At 48.9% G+C, this 27,789-nt stretch overlaps 1 protein-coding gene across 40 annotated transcripts in view; it reads left to right on the top strand.

The window, feature by feature from the left end:
* The first annotated feature begins 7,821 nt into the window (after positions 1-7,821).
* Positions 7,822-27,789, top strand: part of KLC1 (kinesin light chain 1) — a 71,046-nt gene continuing 51,078 nt past the window's right edge. For 39 of the 40 annotated variants that reach the window (XR_010123640.1, XR_010123641.1, XM_054449390.2 and 36 more), the window contains exon 1: positions 7,823-8,141. The gene's annotated coding sequence lies outside the window, so the exon portion shown is untranslated. Of the gene's footprint in view, positions 8,142-27,789 lie in introns of all 40 variants that reach the window. The other variant, XM_054449406.2, reaches the window with a different exon arrangement.

Below are 27,789 nucleotides of genomic sequence, written 5' to 3' on the forward strand. Positions count from 1 at the left end.
GTGCGTGCCTGTAATCCCAGCTACTTGGGAGGCTAAGGCAGGAGAATTGCTTGAACCCGGGAGGCGGAGTTTGCAGTGAACTGAGATTGCGCCATTGTACTCTAGCCTGGGTGACAGAGAGAGACTCCGTCTAAAAAAAAAAAAAAAAAAAAAAAGTCCAGGCGTTTGGGAGGCTGAGGCAGGAGGATTGCTTGAGGCCAGGAGTTCAAGACCAGCCTGGGCAACATAGTGAGACCTCCTTGATACAAAATAAAAAATAAATAAACAGCCGGGCGTGGTGGCTCATGCCTGTAATCCTAGCACTTTGGGAGGCTGAGGTGGGCGGATCACTTGAGGTCAGGAGTTCAAAACCAGCCTGGCCAACATGGTGAAACCCCATCTCTACTAAAAATACAAAAAAATAGCCGGGCGTGGTGGTGGGCGCCTATAATCCTAGCTACTTGGGAGGCTGAGGCAGGAGAATTGCTTGAACCTGGGAGGTGGAGGTTGCAGTGAGCCAAGATTGTGCCATTGCACTCCAGCCTGGGCAACAAAGTGAGACTCTGTCTCAAAAATAAACAAACAAACAAACAAACAAACCCAACAGTGGTTGCCTGGGGTCAGATGGGAAAGGGCATGAGGCAACCCTGCAATGTGATGGAAACGTTCCATTTCCTGGTAGGGACTTCAGTTACACAAGTGAAAGGTTTCTCACAACTCCTCATACCATTATACTTACATGTGTCAAAACCCATAGAATATCCAATACTGTGTACAATAGTACAATACAGAGAGTGAGCCCTTATATAAACTCTGGACTTAGTTAATATATGAATATTCGTCCATTGGTTGTAACTAATGTACCACACTAGTGCAGGATTTTAGTGGTAGGGTAACTAGGTACAGGACATACATGGCAATTCGTTGTACTTTTTGCTCAAATTTTCTGTGAGCCTAAAACTGCTTTAACGAAACACAATTAAAAACGAAACAAAACCGGCCAGGCGTGGTGGCTCATGCCTATAATCTCAGCACTTTGGGAGGCCAAGGCAGGTGGATCATTTGAGGACAGAAGTTTGAGACCAGCCTGGCCAACATGGTGAAACCCCAAAAATACAAAAATTAGCTGGGCAGTAGTGGCGCGCGCCTGTAATCCCAGTTACTTGGAAGGCTGAGGCACGAGAATTGCTTGAGCCTGGGAGGTGGAAGTTGCCGTGAGCAGAGATTGCACCACTGCACTCCAGTCTGGGCAACAGAGTGAGACCCTGTCTCAAAACAAAACAAAACCACTGTTTAGTCTCTGAAATAAAGGTCAATATCATGTAAAACAAAACTCTTCAAATGCTGTCCTTAAGATTTATGCATTTTACCACGTGTAAATGTTTCCTAAAACAAACAAGCAAAGAATATCGGATTCCATTAATGCTATGAATGCTGAAGCGTTTAGAGGTGGTGTGTACTGATCTTTGCAATTTACTTTGAAATGCATTAAAAATGTATTGATAGATGGAAGAATGGGGAGGAGAGATGTGATAAAAGAAATAAGCTATCTATCTATCTATCTATCTATCTATCTATCTATCTATATTTTTTTTTTTTGAGACGGGGTCTTGTTCTGTTGCCCAGGCTGGAGTGCAGTGGCGTGATTTCGGCTCACTGCAACCTCTGTCTCCCAGGTTCAAGAAATTCTCCTGCCTCAGCCTCCCAAGTAGCTGGGACTACAGGTGCGTGCCACCACGCCCAGCTAATTATTTGTATTTTTAGTAGAGATGGGGTTTTGCCATGTTGGCCAGGCTGATCTTGAACTCTTGGCCTCAAAGTGATCCACCCGCCTCGGCCTCCCAAAGTGCTGGGATTACAGGCACGAGCCACTGCGCTCAGCCCAGGCAAAATATTAATGGTAGAATCCTGGTGGTGGGTATGTGAACGTTCACTGTACAGTTTGTTATTTTTTTTGAGACACACGGTCTTGCTCTGTGGTCCAGGCAGGAGTGCAGTGGCATGATCATAGTTCACTGTAACCTTGAACTTCTGGGCTCAAGGGAGCCTCCCATCTCAGCCTCCAGAGTAGCTGAGACTACAGGTGTACACCACCAGGCGTGGTTAATTTTTTTCTTTAAATTTTGTGTACAGTTGGTGTCTCACTATGTTGCCCAGGTTGGTCTCGAACTCCTGGCCTCAAACAATCCTCTTCCCTTGGCCTCCCAAAGTACTGGGATTACAGGTGTAAGCCACTGCACCCAGCCTTCACTGTAAAGGTTTTTCAACTCTTCTGTAAATGTATTTTCATAATAAAATGTTGGGAGAAAATCTCCAATATAGAATCTGTTTTCCATGGCAAATCCCTAATCGCAGGTACCACAGCCCCACTGTTTCCCTCTATCAGTGTTCTTCAAACCATTTTGAAATTATCTGGATGACATAGATGTCTTCCCTTCTCCCAGTTTCTGGCATAACCTTTTGGATAACCCCATAAAACACGTCCAGTCTCCATGCCACATATTGTGGGAAGTCCAGCACTTTCCTCAAGATATCTCGTGATTCCTTGAGAGGAAGTGAAGTGGGGTAAATATTCTCCTGGTCACTTGGAGTACTGTTGCCCTGGCACCTGGCTCAAGTCCAGAGACACAGGTGGGGCTCAGTTGGCATAGGGTGATCCCAGTGCACCCAGCCAGGCTGAGCTTGGTTGGTGATGTCTTCCTCCCTGCTGCCATTTGAGCCTCAGTCCTCATCTGCAGAAATGCTGGTCCCAGGGGAACGCCCAGACGGCTTCCCTCGCTGCCTGGCGCCTCCAGCTATCTTAAAGCTTAGGCTGGCACTGGCGCAGCCTCCCTCCAGCTGTACCAGGAAACAAGACACAAATGCTGGGGGTCTGGGTCACCAGGCCATGTGAGGAAACCAGCTACCACAACCGAGGCTTGCTGAGACAGAATCCCAGGCGTGGGAGACAGTGCTGCTAAGCGGTCACAGTGGCCTGCTGGCCCTGGGAGAACCCAGGGCTCTGTTCTCTCAGGAGCCCCTGGGCTATCCTGCGGGAGTGGAGTGTGTGTGAAGGACAGAGGGACAGACTGAGGGGTGGCTTCCTGGCAGGGTGTCCACCACACCTCTTTCTGATCTCCAGCATGCCTTTCCCTGCAGTTCTGAAGGAAGTGGCCCCTGGAGCTCTGTGCTGAGCGGCCCCAGCTTTTTAAAGAAAAAACACCCTGGCCGGGTGCAGTGGCTCATGACTGAAATCCCAGAACTTTGGGAGGCCGAGGTGGGTGGATCACAAGGTCAGGAGTTCAAGACCAGCCTGGCCAAGATGGTGAAACCCCGTCTCTATTAAAAATACAAAAATTAGCCAGGCATGGTGGCAGGCACCTGTAATCCCAGCTACTCGGGAGGCTGAGGCAGGAGAATTGCTTGAACTCTGCGGGGCGGAGGTTGCAGTGAGCCGAGATTGCACCACTGCACTCCAGCCTGGGCAACAGAGTGAGACTCCGTTTCAATAAAAAAAAAAAAAAAGAAAGGAAAAAACACCCTGGAAATCAGAGGAATTCCATTTTTAGAATTGAAGCCTGAGACCAGAGAGGGTGTGACCTGCGGCTGAGAGCAAGGCAGGCCAGATCCCAGATTAGCCAGGTCCGGATGCCAGGCAGCCCCTCCCTGGCCCAGCACACCCGTCCGGTGACTCGTCCCTAAGCCTCTTGCTGACAAGGAGGGTGAGCAGACTGCGGGGAGGGGTCAGGGCTGCGTGGAGTCAACCAGCCTGCTCTTCCCACGGCCTGTGCTTCCCCCGCCCCTGCCCCGCCAGCCAGGTCACCCCTCCCAGCCGGACGATGGGCACCCGAGTACAGCTGCCAGCCAGGGACAGGCTTCAGGCTGCCTCCACCCTGCCCTTCTTCTTCTCTCCCTCTTTCCTCCCCACCCCCTTCCTCCCTCCTTTCTTCAGGCATTCATAGACAGGGCTGCCCACAAGATTGCAGACCCTCAAGAACCAAAGGGAAATCCCTGCCTGCTTGTTTCTTCCAAAAAGCCACTCGCAAAGACAGACATCTACAAACATCTACAGTAAAAAGATGAATAGTGTAAAAAATAACAACTTCTTGTTCCATTCTCCACTTGAGACAAATGGGACTGCATGGTTTGTTCCATGTGGGCACTGCAGTTCCTTCCTGCGGCTCCTCCACCTGCTGCAGCCTTCCCACCTGCCACGTGAGTGTCCCTCTCCCTTATCTCCTGGATCCCCGAGGGACGCAGGGCTTCCCTCTGCACTTCTTCAGTCCTCTCATCTTAGTTCCTGCTGGCGGTCAGCTCACTTGTCCAGGGCACCTGGTTCTGTTGCTCAGCCTGGCACCTGATACTAGTAGTTCTCAATAAATACTGAGAATGACATGAATATGAAAAATTGTAGGCTCTATGCTTGTCTCTGATGTCCCAGGGGCCTGGCAAATGGCAGAAGGTGGGTAGTTCCCCACCTCCCTTTTTTTTGAGACAGGGTCTCACTCTGTTGCCCAGGCTGGAGTGCAGTGACACAGTCATAGCTCACTGCAGCCTTGACCTCCTGGGCTCAAGTGATCCTTCCACCTCAGTTCAGCCTTCCGAGTAGCTGAGACTGTAAGGGTGCATCACTATGCCTGGCTAATTATTAAATTTTTTTGTAGAGTCAGGGTCTTACTATGTTGCCCAGGCTGTCCATGCCTTTTAATCCCAGGCAGCACCTTAGGAGCCCAGCCTAGGAGCTGCTAACGGCTCCAAGGACTGCAGGATCTCCTGAGGATCATGGCAGAAGTCAGGGACTTAAGGGGACCCAATGAGTCTGCTCCCTTTGAAAGGGGAGCAAGAGGAGCATCTCTGTGCAAAGGAAGCCTGGAGAAGCAGCAGCCCAGCCCTTCTCTCATGCTTGCTTGAGGGGTGCCCTTGCAGCTGCGTCAGGTGCTGAGCAGGCTGTGGGGACGAGGACACCAGCCCCTCCTGTTCTCTGCTTACAGGCAGAGGAGAAGGCAGCTGTGTACACTGACCACATGGTACACATTGGGGAAGGGACAGGTGGGTGGTCAGAGGAGGCCTTGACCCAGGCAGGTGCTGTCAGAAGAGGCTTCCCCCAGGAAGTGACTATCATTTGAATCCTGGAGCACTGGGGGGAATGGGGGAGGGAGAACATTCTAGGCAGAGTGAATACTATGTACAGGGGCATGGCTATGTGAGAGACCAGGGTGAACTCAGGAACAGATAAGGGTGTTCAGAGCACAGGAGACCAGGAGGTTGGCAGCACCAGGCCCTGGGGGCCTTGTTGACCAACCCAAGGAATGTGAAGTTGCTGCAGAGAGTGATGCGTGGCAGCACTGGTGGATGAATTGGCCTTTTCTCCTTTCCTCCAACACTCCAGGGTCATTCCTGCCTGAGGACTCCTGCTCGCAGAGCTCTCCTGGGGCTTTTTATTTATTTATTTATTTTTTGAATCTGGCTCTGTTGCCCAGGCTTGAGTGCAGTGGCGTGATCTTGGCTCACTGCAACCTCTGCCTCCCAGTTTCAAGCAATTCTCCTGCCTCAGCCTCCCGAGTAGCTGGGACCACAGACGTGCGCCACCACACCTGGCTAATTTGTTGTATTTTAGTAGAGATGTGGTTTCAGTGTGTTGCCCATGCTGGTCTTGAACTCCTGAAGGCACTCTACCTGCCTCGGCCTCCTGAAGTGTTGGGATTACAGGCGTGAGCCACCTCGCCAGGCCTCTCCTGGGGCTTTGAACGCCTGCCTCCTTCCACTCATTTGCGTCTCAGTTCACCCGCCTGCCTCCGAGTTCACCCCTGACCACCTAGACTCTGCTTGTTCCATCATCTTTGTTCCATCTCTGCCTGTTCCATCATCTCAGCAAGATCCGGTATTTCCTTACGTGTTTATGGCCTACTTCTCCTCATTGGAATGTAAACTCTTAGAAAGCAGAGATCTTATCGATCTTGTTCACCTATGCATCCTTGGCTGTTATCACGAGGATCATGGGGAGAGCAACAAATATTTGTTGAGGAAATAAAAGAACAAGGTAATAAAGCCAGAACAAAGTGGTGGCAGTGGAGATGGATTCAAGAAATACTGAGAGGCCGGGCATGGTTGCTCACACCTGTAATCTCAGCACTTTGGGAGGCCAGCTGGGAGGATCACTTGTGGCCAGGAGTTCGAGATCAGTCTGGGCAACATAGCAAGATCTCCTCTCTGCAAAAAATTTAAAAAACATTAGTTTGGAGTGGTGGTGCACACCTGTAGTCCCTAGCTACTTGGGAGGCTGCGGCAAGAGGATCTCTTGAGCCCAGGAGTTCGAAGTTACAGTGAGCTATGATTGCCACTGCCCTCCAGTCAGAGTGACAAAGATACCCTAACTCAAAGAAAGAAAGAAATATTGAGGAAGTAGAATCTTTTCCACCTGTTGTAGTAGGGCGTAAGGGAGCGGTGCAGGCATCCCAGGTTTCTGGGTAGGGTTGTGGGTGAGCAGAGGGGACAGTTACTGGGCCCAGCGGCACAGAAAGAATGAGCACTCGATGCTTTGCGGTGTCCAGCCCAGTGGCTGAGCTTAGCGACATCCAAGCTGCAGTCTGGCTGAAATCACTAACCTGAAAGTGGTATGGAGAAGGTTTGACCCTGACTCGGTGCCTCTCCCCGGGCCAACCCTAACGTGTTACCTAGGAGCTCCCCCTTTGTAGCCCACCTTTGTCTTTATAAATGAGATAAAAGTAACCAGACCTCCCTGGAAAAACCGAGGAGCACTTGCTTCTCTCGTGACTGCGGGGCGTGACTGCAGGCTTCACACAGGGCTGCTGGTGCTCGGTGATAACATCGGAAAGGAACAGCAGTTCACAAGATGGGGTGGGGGGACTGGCCCAGGAACCCCTCCAGGTTAAATGATGCCTCCGGGCCCCGCACTTGGGACGTCTGCAGGCACTGGGAGGGTTTTTCCCAAGCCACTGGCAGCAGCGAGCAGAGCCTCGCCCACTGAATCAGCATGTCCTCCCGGCTGGCTGCTGAGTCAGGCCTGCGGAGCCGGCGAAGCCGCAGGACTTGACCCAAGCGCGCTCCGCTGCCCTTCAGGCCGGGCTGGAGGTCGAGGCCCTGCAGCCAGGGAGATGCGCCGGTGGCTGCGTGGGGACAGAGAGGGGGTGTCTCCCACCCTCACAGCCTACACCCCGACCCTTCCCCTTTGCCCGTCTGAGGCGCAGTTTGTGTCGAGGGGGAGCGCCTGGAAAGTTTCCTCGTACAGATAGGAGGGTCCAAAAGCCCCGAGAAGAGGGAATAATGAGAAAGGGAGGGCGCAGGGTTAGGGGTCAGGATCTCGACCAAAGGCTGTCGGTTTTCCTGGAGAAGGGAGAAAGGCCTGGCCGGGATCCTGTGATTCCGGGGCCTCCCGAAGGCCTCCTAGCTGGGTTTTGGGGGGACCGAAATGAGCGCATGAAGCTCGCGGGCCTGGGAGTGGGGCGGGGCGGGAGCCCAGTGGTGGCGGCTGCGGCCGGGCCTGCACCTTCCCCGGCCGCATTCCGGTAGGGCCCACAGTCCGGCTGGAAGGGAAGCTGCCGAAGCGCTCGGTCATCGCGGCTGCGGCGTCGGAGAGGCCAGGGCCTGGCCGCCCACCCTCCGAGCCGCGCCCTGCCCCGAGCGCCCCGCCCCCGTCCGCGTTACAGCCGGGAGGCCCGCTGGGTCCTGCACCGTCACCCTCCTCCCTGTGACCGCCCACCTGATACCCAAACAACTTTCTCGCCCCTCCAGTCCCCAGCTCGCCGAGCCCTCGCGGGGAGGCACCCAGCCTCAGTTTCCCCAGACCTGGTCGGTGCGAGAGGCGATGACGTCATGCCGGCGCGCGGCATTGTGGGGCGGGGCGAGGCGGGGCGCCGGGGGGAGCAACACTGAGACGCCATTTTCGGCGGTGGGAGCGGCGCAGGCGGCCGAGCGGGACTGGCTGGGTCGGCTGGGCTGCTGCTGCGAGGAGCCGCGGGGCTGTGCTCGGCGGCCAAGGGGACAGCGCGTGGGCGGCCGAGGATGCTGCGGGGCGGCCGCGCCGGCGCCCCTCGCTGGTGACTGCTGCGTCGCGCCTCACACAGCCGAGGCGGGCTCGGCGTACAGTCGCGGCTCCGCGCGCGCGCCCGGCGGCGCTCCAGGTGCTGACAGCGCGAGAGAGCGCGGCCCTCAGGAGCAAGGCGGTGAGTCCCCGGCGTGCGTCCCGGACCGCGGCCCGCTCCTCATCCTCCGCCCCATCCCTGTCCCGCTCCTCTTCGGACCCGCCCTGGCCGCAACTCTGTCTCCATCCAGGTCCCCTTCCCTGTTTGGGTCCCGGCCCCTCTCGGTTCCCACCCCGGTATCCCCCCCAGTTCACTGCCCCGGCCGGTCCGCGACCCCTTCCAGGTTCAGGTCGGGTTCTTGTCCCCGGCCCCTTTGCCAGCCCCGGCTCCCGGCGCCGCGCGTCCTCTCATCCGCGTCCCACTGCAGGTTCCGGTCCCCGGCCCTGCCCAGGGCCCCGCCCTGGCCCCGCATCCCCGGCTTGGTCCTGCTGCGGGCGGCGGCGGCCGTTCCCGGGGACAGCTGTGGACCCCGGGAGCCCGCGACAGGGGAGGTGGCCGACCCCGGGATCGCGGCGGGCGGGGAGGCCGGAGGCCTGGCGGGGCTGGCTTTGTCCGATTCCTCCTCTTCCTTCCACCCCCGCCTCTCCCGGCACCGCCCTGAGCGGACGCGCCTGTCATCCTCGCGGGCGGCGGGGGGCCGGGTCCCTCCCGAGAGCTGGCTCCGCTTTGCCTCCTTGGCGACCCCTTTTTTTCGGTAACCGGATGCGAAACGTTTCAGGCGACCCTGTTCACCTAGGCTGGCGTTGCTCCAACTAAACTTGAAGCAGCCCCCGTCCTGGAATGCTTTTTCCATGTAAAATTGGGTGTACCCTTTTCCTTAAGAAAATTAAAATAAAGCGTTAAAATAGTGAAATTAATGCGTGATGGAGTGGATGGTTTTATAACTTAACATTTGTAGGTCATTTCTAGGTATATTTGTATTAGAATTGTTGCTGCCTGTTACTGTTTTATTATTTAAATGAATTAAGAATTTACATATTAAGCGTTTGAAAAGGAATACTTACAAAAATGATGTTTTTTAAAAATGTGAGAACAAAAAATTTGGGATGTACTATTTCAGGTGTTCTGTAAAAGGGCAGTTAGAGCTTTGATTCTTTGCATTAGTTAAATTCCAAGGCCTTTTTTTTGGTACGGCATGACTAAGCCATTGATCAGAATTAGCTCGGAATACATTGCACTAGTTTAGTGAAAAACACTTTAGAAAACTGGAAGAACCTCCTTAAGTTATATTACAGACATGGCCTTGCTTCTTTCAGGGATTGTCAGCAAGCCAGTTGTGGTGAGAAATTTGACCTATTGCTCTGTTTCCTAAATATTTGTAGGAATACAATGATACTAAGTATGAAGTGTATTTCAACTTGTATGGAATTCTGTGTGGGAGGGTAGGCACTCTAAAGAGCCAGTGTCTCTCTAAGTCATCAAAGAATGCAACATCATGTTGCAGTTGAGCCTGGCAGCCCTGTCTGGCACTGAGTGCTGTGGAGGACCCAGGTGGTAACCTCTAACCCTACTGCAGCCTTGGCGCACCTCACCTTGCCTAGCATTGTCTTAGAAAAGCATCCAGACATGCACAGGACTCTGGACAGCATTTATCTCCAGCAAGTGGGGAGGGAGTGACACTGGGGAGAGGCACACAGTATCTTAAATATTTCATAGCAAATAACTGCAGTCGTTTAAATTTATACTTTTTTTTTTTTTTTTTTTTTTTGAGATGGAGTCTCGCTCTGTCGCCTGGGCTGGAGTGCAGTGGCGCGATCTCGGCTCACTGCAAGCTCCGCCTCCCGGGTTCACGCCATTCTCCTGCCTCAGCCTCCTGAGTAGCTGGGACCACAGGCGCCTGCCACTACCACGCCCGGTTAATTTTTTGTATTTTTAGTAGAGATGGGGTTTCAACATGTTAGCCAGGATGGTCTCGATCTGCTGACTTTGTGATCCGCCCACCTCGGCCTCCCAGAGTGCTGAGATTACAGGCGTGAGCCACCCGCGTCTGGCCCAAATTTATACATTTTTTAAATTTATACATTCTTAGGCATGTTTCTCAATGTTGGAAAAAAGTCAGTGTGTAACTTTCTGTATAGGGCCGTAAACTATCTTAAAACATACTTGTATAAAAAGAAACCTAGAATAGAAAAATCAAAAGTTGAGTGAAATGTATGATTAGTATCACCTGAAAACATTCTTTGTAGATAAGTGGAATGTTAGAAACCAGTATTTTATTTTTATTTATTTAGAGCTGAGTCTTGCTGTGTGGCTCAGGCTAGAGTGCATTGGTCTGATCTCGGCTCACTGCAACCTCCGCCTCCCAGGTTCCAGTGATTCTCCTGCCTCAGCCTCCCTAGTAGCTGGGATTACAGGTGCCCACTACCACACCAGGCTGATTTTTTGTATTTTTAGTAGAGACGGGGTTTCACCATGTTGGCCAGGCTGGTCTCGAACTCCTGACCTCAGGCGATCCACCCGCCTCAGCCTCCCAAAGTGCTAGGGTTACAGGTGTGAGCCATTGCGCCTGGGCCGAAACCAGTATTTTATGTAGCAAAGAAATGATCAGTAATATACTCAAACGAGAGTATTTGGGAAGATTTAAGTGTCAAATTTCAGGGCACAGAATAAAAATGACAAGCACATTAAGATTGCAAATACTGGTCTTAAATGTCTGTTGGGAACCAACTGAATGGCAGGTACCATGCTGAGTAGTCAGCGATATGTTGATAAAAGAGCCACTGGTGGCCGGGCGTGGTCATGCCTGTAATCCTAGCTCTTTGGGAGGCCGAGGCGGGTGGATCACCTGAGGTCAGGAATTCAAGACCGGCCTGGCCAACATGGTGAAATCCCGTCCCTACTAAAAATACAAAAATTAGCCAGGTGTGGTGGTGCACACCTGTAATCCAGCTACTCGTGAGGCTGAGGAAGGAGAATCGCTTGAACCGGGAAGTGGAGGTTGTAGTGAGCCAAGATCATGTCAGTGCACCCCAGCCAGACTCCATCTCAAAACAAACAAAAGGAGCCGCTGTCAGCCTTGCAGTGGCTCACTCCTGTAATCCCAGCACTTTGGGAGGCCAAGATGGACCAATCACCTGAGGTCAGGAGTTTGAGACCCGCCTGGCCAACATGGTGAAACCCTGTCTCTACTAAAAATACAAAAAAAAAAAAACCAAAAAAAAAACTGGGTGTGGTGGCGGATGCCTCTAATCCCAGCTACTCAGAAGGCTGAGGCTGGAGAATCGCTTAAACCGGGGAGGCAGAGGTTGCAGTGAGCCGAGATCACGCCATTGCACTCCAGCCTGGGCAACAAGAGCGAAACTCCGCCTCAAAAAAAATAAAACTAAAAAAAAACCTCTGTCCTCTAGGAGCTCACAGGCTGGCATGGACAGATACCACAGACCAGGTTAAAGGCTGTGGAGTGCACTGAAGAGGCGATTCTTCACAAAAGAAAAGTACAAATCAGCCAGTGTCAGGGGGTCAGGGGTGGGATTGGGATTGGGGTTCATGCTTGGAGGAAATAAATCCTGAGGTTGTGCTGCTGTAAAGCAGCGTGTTGGGAAGGGGACATGGGAGTGAGTGTGGAAAGATGACGTTAGGAGAGGCCTTGAATGACTTCTTGGAAGTCTACTTTCATTCTGAGGTTTACAAGGGAGGGTTGGAAGATTTTTTTTTTTTTTTTTTTGAGATGGAGTCTTGCTCTGTCACCCAGGCTGGAATGCAGTGGCACGACCTCTGCTCACTGCAGCCTCCACCTCCCAGGTTCAAGTGATTCTCCTGCCTCAGCCTCCCGAGTAGCTGGGACTACAGGTGTGCGCCACCACCCTTGGCTACTTTTTTGTATTTTTAGTAGAGATGAGGTTTCACCATGTTGGCTAGGCTGGTCTCGAACTCCTGACCTCAGGTAATCTGCCCACCTTGGCCTCCCATAGTGCTGGGATTACAGGCGTGAGCCACCGCGCCCGGCCGCAGGGTTTACTTTTTACCAGTCAGTTCTGTCATGCTTCTAATGGTATCAGAATCACCTGGATCAGTGCTAGCCAGTGTGCATACTCTATAGTCGTATGCACATGCCCTGCCTAGTTCAATATTATTGCCACTGTAGTGATGGACACCAATTTTGGCCAACATTGCACAGCACTTTATTTCAGATTTCCTCAAAGCTGGGCAGTTGTTGGCGAGGATGACCAATTTCCCTTTGCCTTGTCTGATCATCTTCTGAGTCTGCTTGTACCTCAGCATGTACTTTGCACTTTTCTTTTTTTTTTTTTGAGATGGAATCTTGCTCTGTCGCCCAGGCTGGAGTGCCGTGGTGCGACCTCAGCTCACTGCAATTTCCACTTCACAGGTTCAAGCGATTCTCCTGCCTCGGCCTCTCGAGTAGCTGGGACTACAGACGCACCACCATGCCCCACTAATTTGTTTGTATTTTTAGTAGAGACGGGGTTTCACCATTTTGTCCAAGTTGGTCTCGAACTCCTGACCTCAGGTGATCCGCCCACCTTGGCCTCCCAAAGTGCTGGGATTACAAGCATGAGCCACCGCACCCAGCCTGAATTTATTTTTTAAAAATGTTTTCTTTTTCCTTTTTTTTTTTCCCGAGACTGAGTCTTGTGCTGTTGCCCAGGCTGGAGTGCAGTGACGCAGCTTCGGTTCACTGCAGCCTCTGCCTCCTGGATCCAAGCAATTCTCCTGCCTCAGCCTCCTGAGTAGCTGGGATTACAGACATGCGCCACCACACCCGGCTAATTTTTGTATTCTTAGTGGAGACGGGGTTTCACCATGTTGGCCAGTCTGGTCTCAAACTCCTGACCTCAGGTCATCTGCCCACCTCAGCCTCCCAAAGTGCTGGGATTACAGCCGTGAGCCACCATGCCTGGCCTGAGAGAATTTATTTTAAAAAATGTTTTCTTTGGCTGGGCGCGGTGGCTCACACCTGTAATCCCAGCACTTTGGGAGGCCAAGGCGGGTGGATCACGAGGTCAGGAGATTTTAGACCACCCTAGCCAACGTGTTGAAACCCCATCTCTACTGAAAATACAAAAGTTAGCCAGGTGTGGTGGCGCATGCCTGTAATCCCAGCTACTTGGGAGGCTGAGGAAGGAGAATCGCTTGAACCAGGGAGTTGGAGAATGCAGTGAGCCGAGATGGCGCTATTGCACTGCAGCCTGGCAACAGAGGGAGACTCTGTCTCAAGAAAAAAAAAATGTTTTCTTTAATTGCCTTTCTTCATTTAGGAAAGAACATTATTCCATTGATTAGCATTTAAATACATAAACTTAATCTTATGGTATGTTTGTCTGCTGACATTTTAAAAATTCAATTAAAGGTGCTTTTTGTAACCACAGAATTAATACTATCTATATTTGTATATTTTGCCCCATACTCTCGCAGTACCCTGTTACATATTCTCTTAGTCACACAGTCAGACAAAGCTGTTTTTTCCTTTCTATTTGATCAGCCAAGAACTTGGAATAGAGACATTTGCATTGTTAGGACTTACTCATTCTTGTTTTGAGAAAAAGCATGTTATCCTGTATTTTCATGTAGTACCCTTCCTTGTAGTGTCTTGTGCTTACAATTTACATCTGAAGGATGGGCCTGTGGTCCCATGGCAAATTAAGTGAACCAGCTTGCTGTCTGGTCATGACCAGGAGGCTGTCTGACCCGCCTAGGGGTAAGCACCTGACAGCTGGCTGGGCAAGTGGCCTGCTTGTAAAAATCTCTTCAGGTGCAGCCATGGTTATTTATTTATTTGTTTATTTTTGAGACGGAGTTTTGCTCTTGTTGCTGGAGTGCAGTGGCACCATCTTGGCTCACTGCAACATCCGCCTCCCGGGTTCAAGTGATTCTCCTGCCACAGCCTCCCGAGTAGCTGGGATTACAGGCATGCACCACCATGCCCGGCTAATTTTGTATTTTAGTAGAGACAGGGTTTCTCTATGTTGGTCAGGCTGGTCTTGAACTCCTGACCTCGGGTGATCTGCCCTCCTCGGCTTCCCAAGTGCTGGGATTTATAGGCGTGGGCCACCATGCTTAGCTACAGCCATGGTTATTGATAGGCCTCTTTAGATTTCTAAAAGAGCTACGTCACCTTTTCCAGAGCTATGTGTACACCTGGAAACAGTGGTATGGTTAGGTTATTGAAGAGGTAGAGGGTCTGTGTCCATAGAGGTGGCTGGTTTCAAAACAATCCCAGTGAACTTCTAAGCAGGCTGCGGGGAAAAAGTATCCAGAGGGGTTCTATCAGACTTCCTTTTCTTAATTCTGAAAGCACGTCTACAAATAAGTCACCCAAAGGCCAAATAGATGCATTTGTTTTGTCTGGCCGTTAATGTTTTCTTTTTAAAAAAATATTTATGTATTTATTTAATTTTTGAGATGGGATCTCGCTCTATTACCTAGGTTGGAGTGCAGTGTCGCAGTCTTGGCTCAGTGCAGCCTCGTGTTCAAGTGATCGTCCCACCTCAGCCCCTGAAGTAGCTGGGACTACATGTGCGCACCACCATGACCGGCTTGTTTTTTGTAGAGACAGGGTTTCATGGCATCGCCCTGGCTAGTCTCTTAACTTCTGGGCTCAAGTGATCTGCTCTCCTTGGCCTCCCAAAGTGCTGGGATTACAGACGTAAGCCACTATGCTGGGCCACCAAGATACTATTTATTTCCCTGAATATGACTTGGACTGTTCCTGTAGGCTGGTCCCTTCACCTCAGGACCCTCTTTGCTGGTATTCTTTGGGGCTTCTGCGCCTGTATATGGGGATGGGACTTGACCTTGCTGATCTGGCCAGCACTGCCAGGGTTTCCTGTTGGCTCAACTCAGATGCCCATCTCTTGGTAAAACATCCCTTATAAACCTTTGCAAGGCAAAAACCTCTGTTTTCTTCCCTCCATCCCATTTTTCCTTAATATGCTACCCTCGTCTGTATTCATAGGAACTTTATTTGAGAACTGTGAGAGTAATTCACATTTCTTTCTTGGCTGTCCTTCATTCTGTGTGCCCAGACCTGTTGCTTTTTCTACCGCATTCTTTTTCTCTTTTAGAAAATTGAAATGTAAGTCACATCACATCAAATGCCCCATTTTAAAGTGTGCAGTGCAGTGATTTTTAATGTATTCTCGGTTTTGTGCGACTACCATCTATCTAATTCCACACATTCCTTTTCCCTTTTTAGTGCTTGGTGTTTTTTTTTTTTTCTTAACTTTCTTCATCACTGTAAGCTTTCCCCACCTGGCTGAATTTCACATGATAAAACCAGGGGAGGTAAAGTGACCAAAGATGATGCCCTTTGCTTCTCTGGCCTTTGCTTTCATTTCATTATTATTATTATTTTTTTTTTTTGAGTCAGAGTCTCGCTCTGTCACCCAGGCTGGAGTCTGGGTGTATGTGTATGAAAACAGTGGGGTGTGTGGGTGTGTGTGAACATAGTGGTGTGTATGTATGAACACAGTGGGGGTGTGTGTGCATGAGCACAGTGGTGTGTCTGTATGAACATGGGGGTGTGTGTGTGAGCACAGTGTGTGTGAACACAGCGGGGGTGTATGTGAGCACAGTGGTGTGTATGTATGAACACAGTGGGGGTGTGTGTGCATGAGCACAGTGGTGTGTCTGTATGAACATGGGGGTGTGTGTGTGAGCACAGTGTGTGTGAACACAGCGGGGGTGTATGTGAGCACAGTGGTGTGTATGTATGAACACAGTGGGGGTGTGTGTGCATGAGCACAGTGGTGTGTTTGTATGAACATGGGGGTGTGTGTGTGAGCACAGTGTGTGTGAACACAGCGGGGGTGTATGTGAGCACAGTGGTGTGTATGTATGAACACAGTGGAGTGTGTGTGAGCACAGTGGTGTGTATGTATGAACACAGTGGAGTGTGTGTGAGCACAGTGGTGTGTCTGTATGAACACGGGGGTGTGTGTGTGAGCACAGTGTGTGTGAACACAGCGGGGGTGTATGTGAGCACAGTGGTGTGTATGTATGAACATAGGGTGTATGTGTGTGAGCACAAGGGTGTGTGTGTGTGTGCGTGCATGCAGAGTGGTAGGGTTCCTGAAGCAGAGGGACACTTGGGGCAAAGAGACCTTGGATTCTGTTCCTCTTGTTGGTAGAATAAGCTTAAATCACTTCATCTATCCCAGTTTCCTCAGCTGTAAATGGGAATTATAATGATAGGTCATCAAACTACCTGCAGAATTTTTTTGTTGTTATTTCAATAAAACATTACACATTTGAAAATGTTCCCAAAACTAAAATATTGGACAGATGTGAATTCTTCTTTCCTTTTTTTTTTTGAGATGGAGTCTTGCTCTGTCGTCCAGGCTGGAGTACAGTGACATGATCTTGGCTCATTGCAACCTCAGCCTCCCAAGTAGCTGGGACTACAGGCATGTGCCACCACGCCTAGCTAATTTTTGTATTTTTAGTAGCGATGGGGTTTCACCATGTTGGCCAGGCTGGTCTTGAACTCCTGACCTCAAGTGATCCGCCTGCCTCAGTCTCCCAAAGTGTTGGGATTACAGGCGTGAGCCACCACGCCTGGCTCTTTCTTGTCTTTTACTTAATTTTTTTTGTGACAGGGTCTCGCTGTGTCACCTAGGCTGGAGTGTAGTGGTACAGCCAAGGCTTACTGTAGCCTTGAGCTCCCAGGCTCAAACAATCCTCCCACCTTAGCCTCCTGAGTAGCTGGGACCACAGGCGTGTGCCACCACACCCAGCTAATTTTTATTTTTGTAGAGACAGGGTCTCACTGTATTCCCCAGGCTGGTCTTGAACTCCTGGGCTCAAGCAGTGCTCCTGTCTTGGCCTCCCAAAGCGCTGGGGTTACTGGTATGAGCCAACACACCCGGCCCAGATGTGAATTCTTTATTTTTATTTTATTATTTTTGAGACAGGGTCTCAACTCTGTCACCCAGGCTGGAGCACAATGGTGCAATCATGGCTCACTGCAGCCTTGATTTCCTGGACTCTAGTGATACTCACACCTCAGCCTCCTGAGTAGCTGGGACCACAGGTGCATGTCACCACACCCAGCTAATTTTGGTAATTTTTTTTAGGATGGGGTTTTGCCATGTTTCCCTGTCTGGCTTTGAAATCTGAGCTCAAGAGATCCACCCGCCTTGGCCCCCCAAAGTGCTGGGATTACAGGTGCGAGGCACTGAGTCAGGCTGTGAATTCTTTATTTTATTTTCTTTATTTTTGAGACAGAGTTTCGCTCTGTTGTGGAGTGCAGTGGCACGATCTTGGCTCACTGCAAACTACTTTCCAGGTTCATGCGATTCTACTGCCTCACCCTCCCGAGTAGCTGGGATTACAGGCGTGCACCACTATGCCTGGCTAATTTTGTATTTTTAGTAGAGACAGGATTTCACCATGTTGACCAGGCTGGTCTCGAACTCCTGACTTCAGGTGATCGGCCCACCTTGGCCTCCCAAAGTGCTGGGATCAAAGGAGTGAGCCACTGCACCTGGCATGTGAATTCTTTTTTTTTTGAGACAGAGTCTTGCTCTGTCGCCCAGGCTTGAGTGCAGTGGCGCTATCTCTGCTCACTGCAAGCTCCACCTCCCGGGTTCATGCCATTCTCCTGCCTCAGCCTCCTGAGTAGCTGGGACCACAGGCACCCGCCACCATGCCTGGCTGATTTTTTGTATTTTTAGTAGAGATGGGGTTTCACCGTGTTAGCCAGGATGGTCTCGATCTCATGACCTTGTGATCCACCCGCCTCGGCCTCCCAAAGTGCTGGGGTTACAGGCGTGAGCCACAGCGCCCAGCCCTGTGAATTCTTAATATACATATTGTATGTATACTTTTTTGGTTTTGTTTTTATCAAGTTATATATGTATTTTGTACTTATATGTAGATTCGAAAATAAACTTTTAATTTTAGAATAGTTACAGATTTACAGAAAAGTTGCAAAGATAGTACAGAGGGTTCCCACATACTTTGCATCCAATTTCCCCTAATGTTAATATCCTACATTACTATGATACATTTGTGACAACCAAGGAACCAACATTGGTACATTACTATTATTATTACTATTATTATTATTATTTTTTGAGACAAAGTTTCGCTACGTCTCCGAGGCTGGAGTGCAGTGGCTCCATGGCTCACTGCAACCTCTGCCTCCTGGGTTCCAGCAATTCTTCTGCTTCAGCCTCCCTAGTAGCTGGAAATACAGGCATGCGCTACTACGCCTGGCTAATTTCTGTACTTTTAGTAGAGATGGGGTTTTGCCATGTTGGCCATGCTGGTCTCGAACTCCTGCCCTTAAGTGATCCACCTGCCTCGGCTTCCCAGTGTTGGGATCACAGATGTGAGTCACTGCGCCCAGTCTGGTACATTATTATTAACTAAACTCCACTTTATTTGGATATCACTAGTTTTTCCCTTGTCCTTGTTGTACCTCAGGATCCCATCCAAGATACCATATCACATTTAGTCATCGTGCCTCCTGCTCTGTGGCTGTTTTCTTAGACTTTCCTTGTATTAGAGGACTGTCCTAGCTTGCGAGGCTGTAACAAAGCACCACAGGCTAGTGACTTACGAACAACATAAGCCACAGTCCTGGAGGCTGGAAGTCTGGGATCAGGGTGCCAGCATGGTCAGATTCTGGTGCAGGCCCTCTTTCTGGTTGCATGCTACCGACTTCCATATGTATTCTCACATGGTGAAAAGAGTGTGAGAGAGTTCCCTTTTTAAAAAAATTTTAATTATAATTATTTTTTTGAGACAGGGTCTGTCTCTGTTGCCCAAGCTGGGGTGCAGTGGCACAATCTTGGCTCACTGCAACCTCCGCCTCCTGGGTGCAATTCATCCTCCCACCTCCACCTCAGCCTCCCAGGCTCAATTCATCCTCCTACCTGAGCCTCCCAAGTAGCTGGGACTACAGGTGCACACTACAACACCTAGCTAATTTTTGTATTTTTTGTAGAGATGGGGTTTCACCATGTTGCCCAAACTGGTCTTGAACACCTGAGCTCAAGCTATCTGCCTGCCTTGGCATCCCAAAGTGTTGGGATTATAGGTATCAGCCGCTATACTCTGCCTGGGTTCCCTTTATTTTTTATTTTTTTGAGACAGAGTCTCACTCCATCACCCAGGCTGGAGTGCAGTGGCGTGATCTCAGCTCACTGCAACCTCTGCCTGCCGGGTTCAAGCTATTCTCCTGCCTCAGCCTCCTGACTAGCTGGGATTACAGGCATGCACCACCATACCCGACTAATTTTGTATTTTTAGTAGAGACGGGGTTTCACCATGTTGACTAGGCTGGTCTCGAACTCCTGATTTCAGGTGATTCACCCACCTCGGCCTCCCAAAGTGCTGGGATTACAGGGATGAGCCACTGCTCAGCCCCTGGGTTCCCTTTTTTAAAGGCGCTAATCCCACCATGAGGGGTCCCCTCATGGCCTAATCACCTCTGAAAGGCCCCACCTCCTAAAGGCATTACTCTAGGCGTTAGAATTTTAACATGTGAGTTGGGGTGGGGGGCACACATTGATTCCATTGCAATAACCTTGATAGTTTTGAGACGTATGGGCAAGGTATTTTGTACAATGTCCTTAAATTTGGGTTTGTCTTGATATTTTTCCCATGGTTAAGTCAGGGTTATGAGTTTTTAGGAGAAAGACTACTGGCTCCCAGTTTTGGATTCTGATTCCATTGTACCAAAACAAACCAGAACTCCTTGGAGTACTGAGTGATTCTAGGGCTGGGGCAGGGAAAATACAAGATGAGCCTGAAGCTTCTTCTAGTGTTTGAAAGTAAGGAGATGCTAAAAAACAAAGGGATGGGAACATGAAGAAGGGACACAGGAACCAACTGAAAGAGCTCCCATTGACAAAAGCTGGAACAACTTGAACAATAAGATAAATAATGTAGTTTTTTTTTTTTTTTTTTTTTTCTTTCTGAGACGGAGTCTCACTCTGTTGCCCAGGCTGGAGTGCAGTGGCGTGATCTTGGCTGACTGCAACCTCCGCCTCCTGGGTTCAAGGCAGTTCTCCTGTCTCAGCCTCCCGAGTTGCTGGGAAGACAGGCGCACACCACCACGCCCGGCTAATTTTTTTGTATTTTTAGTAGAGACGGGGTTTCACCATTTTGGTCAGGTTGGTCTCGAACTCCTGACCTCAGGTAATCCACCCGCCTTGGCCTCCCAAAGTGTTGGGATTACAGGCGTGAGCCTCCATGCCCAGCCAAGAATGTATTTTTAACAATTAGTATTTTACTTATCACCTAAAGTATAAAACAAATATGTGTAAGTCCATATTGATATAAATAATTACATTAATAAATGAGGAAAGAGACAAAGAATAGACTGATCTCCCTTAGAGAAGAATTCCAAATAATGGTAGATTCTTCCGTCTTCCAGAGTGTCCTCTATAACTTTCCCCATCTCCTTGGAGTGTGGGCTGCACTTAGTGACTTGCTTCCTAAGAGTATGGGATGGGATGAGTGTGTGTGGAGGTGGTGGCGATAATCTTACAGTGGCTAAACCTGCAAATGCTACCTGAGCCAGGTGGTCGAGGCTGATGTATTAGGTGTAAATCATGTTGGCACGTGCCCTTGATAGAATTGTTGATAAAAGATTCAAACTCTGTAAAATATTTGAAAAGATTTATTCTGAGCCAAATATGAGTGACCATGGCCTGTGACACAACCCTCAGGAAGTCCTGAGAACATGTGCCCAAGGTGGTCGGGGCACAGCTTTGTTTTATACATTTTAGAGAGACATGAGACATCAATCAGATGCATTTAAGAAATACATTGGTTGACCGGGCGTGGTGGCTCACGCCTGTAATCCCAACACTTTGAGAGGCCAAGGCAGGCAGATCACTTGAGGTCAGGAGTTCCAGACCAGCCTGGCCAATATGGTGAAACTCCGTCTCTACTGAAAATACAAAAATTAGCCGGGCATGGTGGCACGTGCCTGTAATCCCAGCTACTCAGGAGGCTGAGTCAGGAGAATCACTTGAGCGCAGGAGGTGGAGGTTGCCTGGCCCGAAGACATTTGTTTAATTGCCTTTTGCTTCCAATGTGGCTGTTAAGAAACCTAAAGTTGGCTGGGCACGGTGGCTCACGCCTGTAATCCCAGCACTTTGAGAGGCCGAGGCAGGTGGATCACGAGGTCAGGAGATCGAGACCATCCTGGCTAACATGGTGAAACTCCGTCTCTACTAAAAATACAAAAAATTAGCTGGGCGTGGTTGCGGGCGCCTATAATCCCAGCTACCAGGGAGACTGAGGCAGGAGAATGTCGTGAACCTGGGAGGCGGAGCTTGCATTGAGCTGTGATTGCACCACTGCACATCAGCCTGGGCAACAGAGCGAGACTCTGTCTCAAAAAGAAAAAAAAAAAAGCCTAAAGTTATTCTCGATTCTTTCTACATGACTTTTTTTTTTTTGAGATGGAATCTCGCTTTGTCGCCCAGGCTGGAGTGCAGTGGCGTGATCTCGGCTCACTGCAACCTCTGCCTCCCGAGTTCAAGCAATTCTCTGCCTCAGCTTCCCAAGTAGCTGGGATTACAGGCTCCCGCCACCACACCCGGCTAATTTTTTTGTGTTTTTAGTAGAGATGGGCTTTCATCATGTTGGCCAGACTGGTCTTGAACTCCTGACCTCCTGATCCACCTGCTTCGGCCTCCCAAAGTGCTTGGACTAAGGCGTGAGCCACTGTGCCAGGCCTACATGACCTGTTTTTTTTCCTCCCTCTTTGGAAGTATAGAGAATATTCTTTGGGACTGGATGTGGTAGTTCACACCTATAATCCCAGTACTTTGGGAGGCCGAGGTAGGAGGATCACTTGAGCCCAGGACTTTGAGACCATTCTGGGCAACATAGTGAGACCCTGTCTCTACTTAAAAAGAAAATAAAAGAAAAAGAATATTCTCTTGTCACCACAATATTTTAATTTTCTTAGGACAATTTTTTTTGGGGGTCAAGTCCTACCTTTAGAACAGTGCCTTGCATAAAGTAGAGGCTCAGTAAACATTTCTTTGAGGAATGGATGGATGTTATGCTTTTGGGGCTGGCCAGATTTCTTTCTTTAGTTCTGTTCTGTTCTGTTCTGTTCTTTTCCTTTTCCTTTTCTTTTCTTTCTCTCTCTGTCTCTCTTTTTCTTTGAGTTTCTCTATTGTTGCCCAGGCTGGAGTGCAATGGGGTGATCTTGGCTCACTGCAACCTCCGCCTCCTGGGTTCAAGCGATTCTCCTGCCTCAGCCTCTCAAGTAACTGGGGTTACAGGCATGTGCCACCATACCTGGCTAATTTTATATTTTTAGTAGAGTCGGGGTTTCTCCATGTTTGCCAGGTCTTGAACTCCTGACCTCAGATGATCCGCCCGCCTTGGCCTCCCAAAGTGCTGAGACTACAGGCGGGAGCCACCGCGCCCGGCCAGGGGCTGGCCAGATTTCTCAGGAAAATTTGCCTGTCTCTTTTTTGGAGGCGAAGACCTAGCTGCCCTACCAGGTCCACAAACCAAGTGGTGGCTGAGAGTTGGTCATTTCCCAGGTTCCCTCTGGTGCTGCCTAGCTCAGTTCTTCTGCAGCTCCCTGCCATGCTTGTAGTGGACATCGCAATCGCACTTCTTAGTTTAAAGCATCCACCCAATGCAGTTGTGTGTGGTGTGTGTTATGCTGAACGTTGGGGATTTGTTTTGAGGAATGCATCGTTAAGTGATTTCGTTGTGGGGGCATCAGGGAGTACATTTACACAAACCTAGAAAGTATAGCCTACTGCACACCTAGGCTGTATGGTGTAGCCCATTGCTCCTAGGCTAAAAACCCATACAGTATGTGGCTGTAATAGGCAGCTGTAACAGTGGTAAATATTTGTGCAACTAAACATATCTAAACATAGAAAAGATATAGTCACAATAGGTGTTACAATCTTTTTTTTTTTTTTTTTTTTTTTTTTTTTGAGACAGAGTCTCGCTCTGTTGCCCAGGCTGGAGTGCAGTGGCACAATCTCAGCTCACTGCAAGTTCCACCTTCTGGGTTCATGCCATTCTCCTGCCTCAGCCTCCCGAGTAGCTGGGACTACAGGCACCCGCCACCATGCCCAGCTAATTTTTTTGTAATTTTAGTAGAGACAGGGTTTCATCGTGTTAGCCAGGATGGTCTTGATCTCCTGACATTGTGATCCACCAGCCTCAGCCTCCCAAAGTGCTGGGATTATGGGCGTGAGCCACTGTGCCTGGCCTGGTGTTATAATCTTATGGGATCACTGTCAAATATGAGATCCCTCATTGACCAAAATGTCATTATACTGCACATGACTGTATTGTACAGAATTGTCTATTCTAAATTTGTTAGTTTGCATCATATCTATTAGGGAGTTAGTTAAAATTCCCAAGGCCTTCTCTTTTAGTCATTAGTGTAATAGAGTAAGTAAAATATCACTCCTGTCATAAAGTACAAATTAAAAGGACAGTTTTAGTGTGTAATAAGAACTATTTTCTGAGACAGTCTTGCTTGCTCTGTCACCTAGGCTGGAGTGCAGTGGCATGATCATAGCTCACACAGCCTTGAACTCCTGGGCTCAAGCCATCCTCCCACTTCAGCCTCCCGAGTAGTTGGGAGTACAGGCACATGCTACCATGCCCATCTAATTTTGAATTTTTTGATTAAAATATTATATGTGTGCGCATATATGTGTATATATACATATTTCAGACAAGGTCTCACTCTGCCACCCAGGCTGAAGTGCAGTGGCACAGTCATGGCTCACTGCAGCTGTGAACTGCAGACGTGCATCTTTATGCCTAGCTAATTTTTTTCTTTCTTTTTTTTCTTTTTGAAGAGATGGGACCCGTCTATGTTGCCCAGTCTGGTCTTGAACTCCTGGGCTCAAACGATCTTTCTGCTTCAGCCTCCCAAGTAGCTGGGACTACAAGCATGTGCCACCATGCCTAGCTAATTTTTTTTTTTTTTTTTGTAGAGATGGGGTCTTGCTGTCTTGCCTAGGCTGGTCTTGAATTCCTGGGTTCAAGGGATCCTCCCACCTCGTCCTCCCAAAGTGCTGGGGTTACACGCATCAGCCACAGTGTCCAGCATAATAACTATTTCTATTTTTCATATTACCTGTGCTTGGATTACTTTAGAAGTAAAGCAACTGAATATACAAATTCATATTTATGTCTGGTGTTTTTGTCAGAGTTGAGTGATAGAACTTTTGTTGTAGTCCGCATATTAGGTTTTATTGCGTGCCATCTCTTTTCAGTTGAACAGGTACAAATCCTTACCTGTCAAGTAGGATGTTGAATAATATAAACATGCTACAGTTACCTTGTCTATCCGAACTATTAAGCCTTATTTCAAGTTTGAGCATGGGTTTTTTAATTACTTTCTTTATCCAGAAACTTTTTTTTTTTTGAGACGGAGTCTTGCTCTGTCACCCAGGTTGGAGTGCAGAGGCGGGATCTTGGCTTACTGCAACCTCCACTTTCCAGGTTCAAGCGAGTCTCCTGCCTCAGCCTCCTGAGTAGCTGAGACTACAGGTGTGTGCCACCACACCCGCCTAATTTTTGTATTTTTTTTGTATCTCTAGTAAAGAGATGGGGTTTCGCCATGTTGACCAGGCTGGTCTTGAACTCCTGACCTCAAGTAATCCGCCTGCCTGGGCCTCCCAAAGTGGTAGGATTACAGGGAGAGCCACCGTGCCTTACCCAGAAACTTTTTTGTTATTGTTTCTTATGTTTCCAAAAGGCAGGTAAGCCTTTTGAAAGGATAGCATGGCCGGGCATGGTGGCTCACGCCTGTAATCCCAACACTTTGGGAAGCCAAGGTGGGCGAATCCCAAGGTCAAGAGATCAAGACCATCCTGGCATACATGGTGAAACCACATCTCTACTAAAAATACAAAAATTAGCTGAGCATGGTGGTGTGTTCCTGTAGTTCTAGCTACTTGGGAGGGTGAGGCAGGAGAATCACTTGAACCTGGGAGCTGGAGGTTGCAGTGAGCCGAGATCGTGCCACTGCACTCCAGCCTGGCGACAGAGCAAGACTCCATCTCAAAAAAAAAAAAAAAAAGGAATAGCATTTCCTAATTTCTGTCCCAATGGGTAGTTTGTAAAAGACCATGTCTATTTGTATTGGGGTTTTTTTTTTTTTCTTTTGAGACGGAGTCTCGCTCTTTTGGCAGGCTGGAGTGCAGTGGCGCGATCTCTGCTCACTGCAACCTCTGCCTCCCGGATTCAAGCAATTCTTCTACCTCAGGCTCCTGAGTAGTTGGGACTACTGGTGCGTGCCACCACGCCTGGCTAATTTTTGTATTTTTATTAGAGACGGGGTTTCACCATGTTGGCCAGGATGGTCTCAATCTCTTTACCTGGTGATCTGCCTGTCTTGGCCTCCCAAAGTGCTGAGATTACAGGCGTGAGCCACCGCGCCTGGCCTGTATTGTTTTTCAAATGACATTTAAAAAAGAGTAAAAATTGTTTTATTTCTAGGTTACAAAATGCTACAGACAGGATTTTAAAATTTATTTTGATTTATTTTTTACTCCTGGCAAGTTGCGATACAGGTAATCAGAGGTCCCAGTGTGGAGCCTGACAGGATAGGTTCTTAACATTCTCAATTTATGTCCTCACAATGTGGTAGTATGAAAGAATGATTGAAGTAAATCTTTGGACGTGAGACTTGTGACCAGGCATGGTGGCTTATGCCTGTAATTGCAGCACTTTCAGAGGCTGAGGTGGACAGGTCACTTGAGCCTAGGAGTTGAAGGCCAGCCTCGGCAACATGGCAAGACTGTCTCTACAGAAAATAAAATAAAATAAAAAAGAAAGAAAAATTAGCCAGGCTTGGTGGCGCGCACCTGTAGTACCAACTACATGGGAGGCTGAGGTGGGAGGATCACTTGAGCCCAAGGAGGTGGAGGTTGCAATGAGCCAAGATCATGCCACTGCACTTCAGCCTGGGTGACAGAGTGAGACCCTGTCTCAGAAAAAAAAGGAGAATCATATATGTTAAAAATACATGTCAAAACAGCACAGTGGGCCGGGTGCAGTGGCTCATGCCTGTAATCCCAGTACTTTGGGAGGCCGACGCGGGCAGATCACCTGAGCTCAGGAGTTTGAGACCAGCCTGGGCAACATGGCAAAACTGTGTCTCTACTAAAAATACAAAAGTTAGCTGGGTATGGTGGTGCACGCCTGTAGTCCCAGCTACTTGGAAGGCTGAGGTGGGAGGATCGCTTGAGCCTGGGATGCGGAAGTTGCAGTGAGCCAAAATAGTGCCATTGCACTCCACCCTGGGCGATCGAATGAGAGCCTGTCTTAAAAAAAAAAAAAAAAGAGTACAGTGACAATTGCCTATACTCCTAGCTCCTTGGGAGACCGAAGGTGGAGAATTGCTTGAGTCTAAGAGTGCAAGTCCAGCCTGGGCAACATAGCAAGACCCCATCTCTAAAAGAAAGAGAAAAACATGAAAACCACGATACTATATAATTGCAAAAGTTGAGTCACTATCTAAAATAACAGAAACAAAATAAGTTCTAAAATTAAAAATAACAATTATAGGGTATTTTTGGTCTTCATTATGTTAGGTAGTGACTTACAGTCTGTAGACACAGTACATAATTTGTTAGGGGCCTGGTGTGATAGCTCATACCCATACCTCCAGCACTTTGGGAGGCCAAGGTGGGAGGATCACTGGAGCCCAAGAGTTTTAGACCAGCCTGGGCAACATGGTGAGACCTCATCTCAAAAAAAAAAAAGAAAGAATTTGTTAGGTTTACTTGAATCCTGAGACTTTAAATTCAGTAGACTGTAATAGCTTTGCCTGTTGAACAATAGCCTTAAAGAAGTTTGACCCTAAAAAGGGCTTCTTGTGTGGATTTTTTTTTTTTTTTTGAGACGGAGTCTCGCTCTGTCGGCCAGCCTGGAGTGCAGTGGCGCCATCTCAGCTCACTGCAAGCTCCATCTCCCGGGTTCATGCCGTTCTCCTGCCTCAGCCTCCCGAGTAGCTGGGACTACAGGTGCCCGCCACCGCGCCCGGCTAATTTTTTGCATTTTTAGTAGAGACGGGGTTTCACCGTGTTAGCCAGGATGGTCTCGATCTCCTGACCTCGTAATCTGCCCGCTTCGGCCTCCCAAAGTGCTGGGATTACAGGCGTGAGCCACCGCACCCGGCTGCTTCTTGTGTTTTGGGAGCTTAATTCAGATGTTAGATTTATCAGGTTTTACACTGGAGATTTTGCATTGAGTTCTTTTGGTCTCACATAGTAAATAATGGAACTTTAAATAGGACTTTTTTTTTGTAAGGAATAAAAGCATAATAAAAAAAGTTCGTAGTTAGAATAACCTGGGGCCAGATAGCTTGTGTGTCAGTCAGAGGGAAAGAGGGAAGGGAGTATTTCTGAGCCTGTACTATGTTCCAGGTCAGGTGGGTATCAGTTTCACTTGACATACAGGGAGATTGAGCCTCCAACACACCCCAGGGTAGGTGAGAAGAAGATGCAGTAGCTCCAAAGCTGCTTCATTCATTCATTGCACGCATCTTTATTGCATGCCCGTGGGTTGCTAGGCATTGTTTTGGCTGATTCCTTGTTCCATTGAATCATCTCCAGGAATACACAGCGTGGGAGTTGGAAGATGGTCCAGTGATGATGTGATTTATAGGCTGGCAAAATGTTTGAGTCAACTTAGATACTGAGTAATTTTTACCTTGCAGAAATCAGTGTAACCTGTTACTTAGCAGTAGCCTGTATACATTTTTTTTTTTTTTTTTTTTTTTTTTGAGATGGAGTCTCACTCTTGC

This window comes from Pongo pygmaeus, chromosome 15, assembly GCF_028885625.2.
Source record: "Pongo pygmaeus isolate AG05252 chromosome 15, NHGRI_mPonPyg2-v2.0_pri, whole genome shotgun sequence".
Taxonomy (NCBI): domain Eukaryota; kingdom Metazoa; phylum Chordata; class Mammalia; order Primates; family Hominidae; genus Pongo; species Pongo pygmaeus.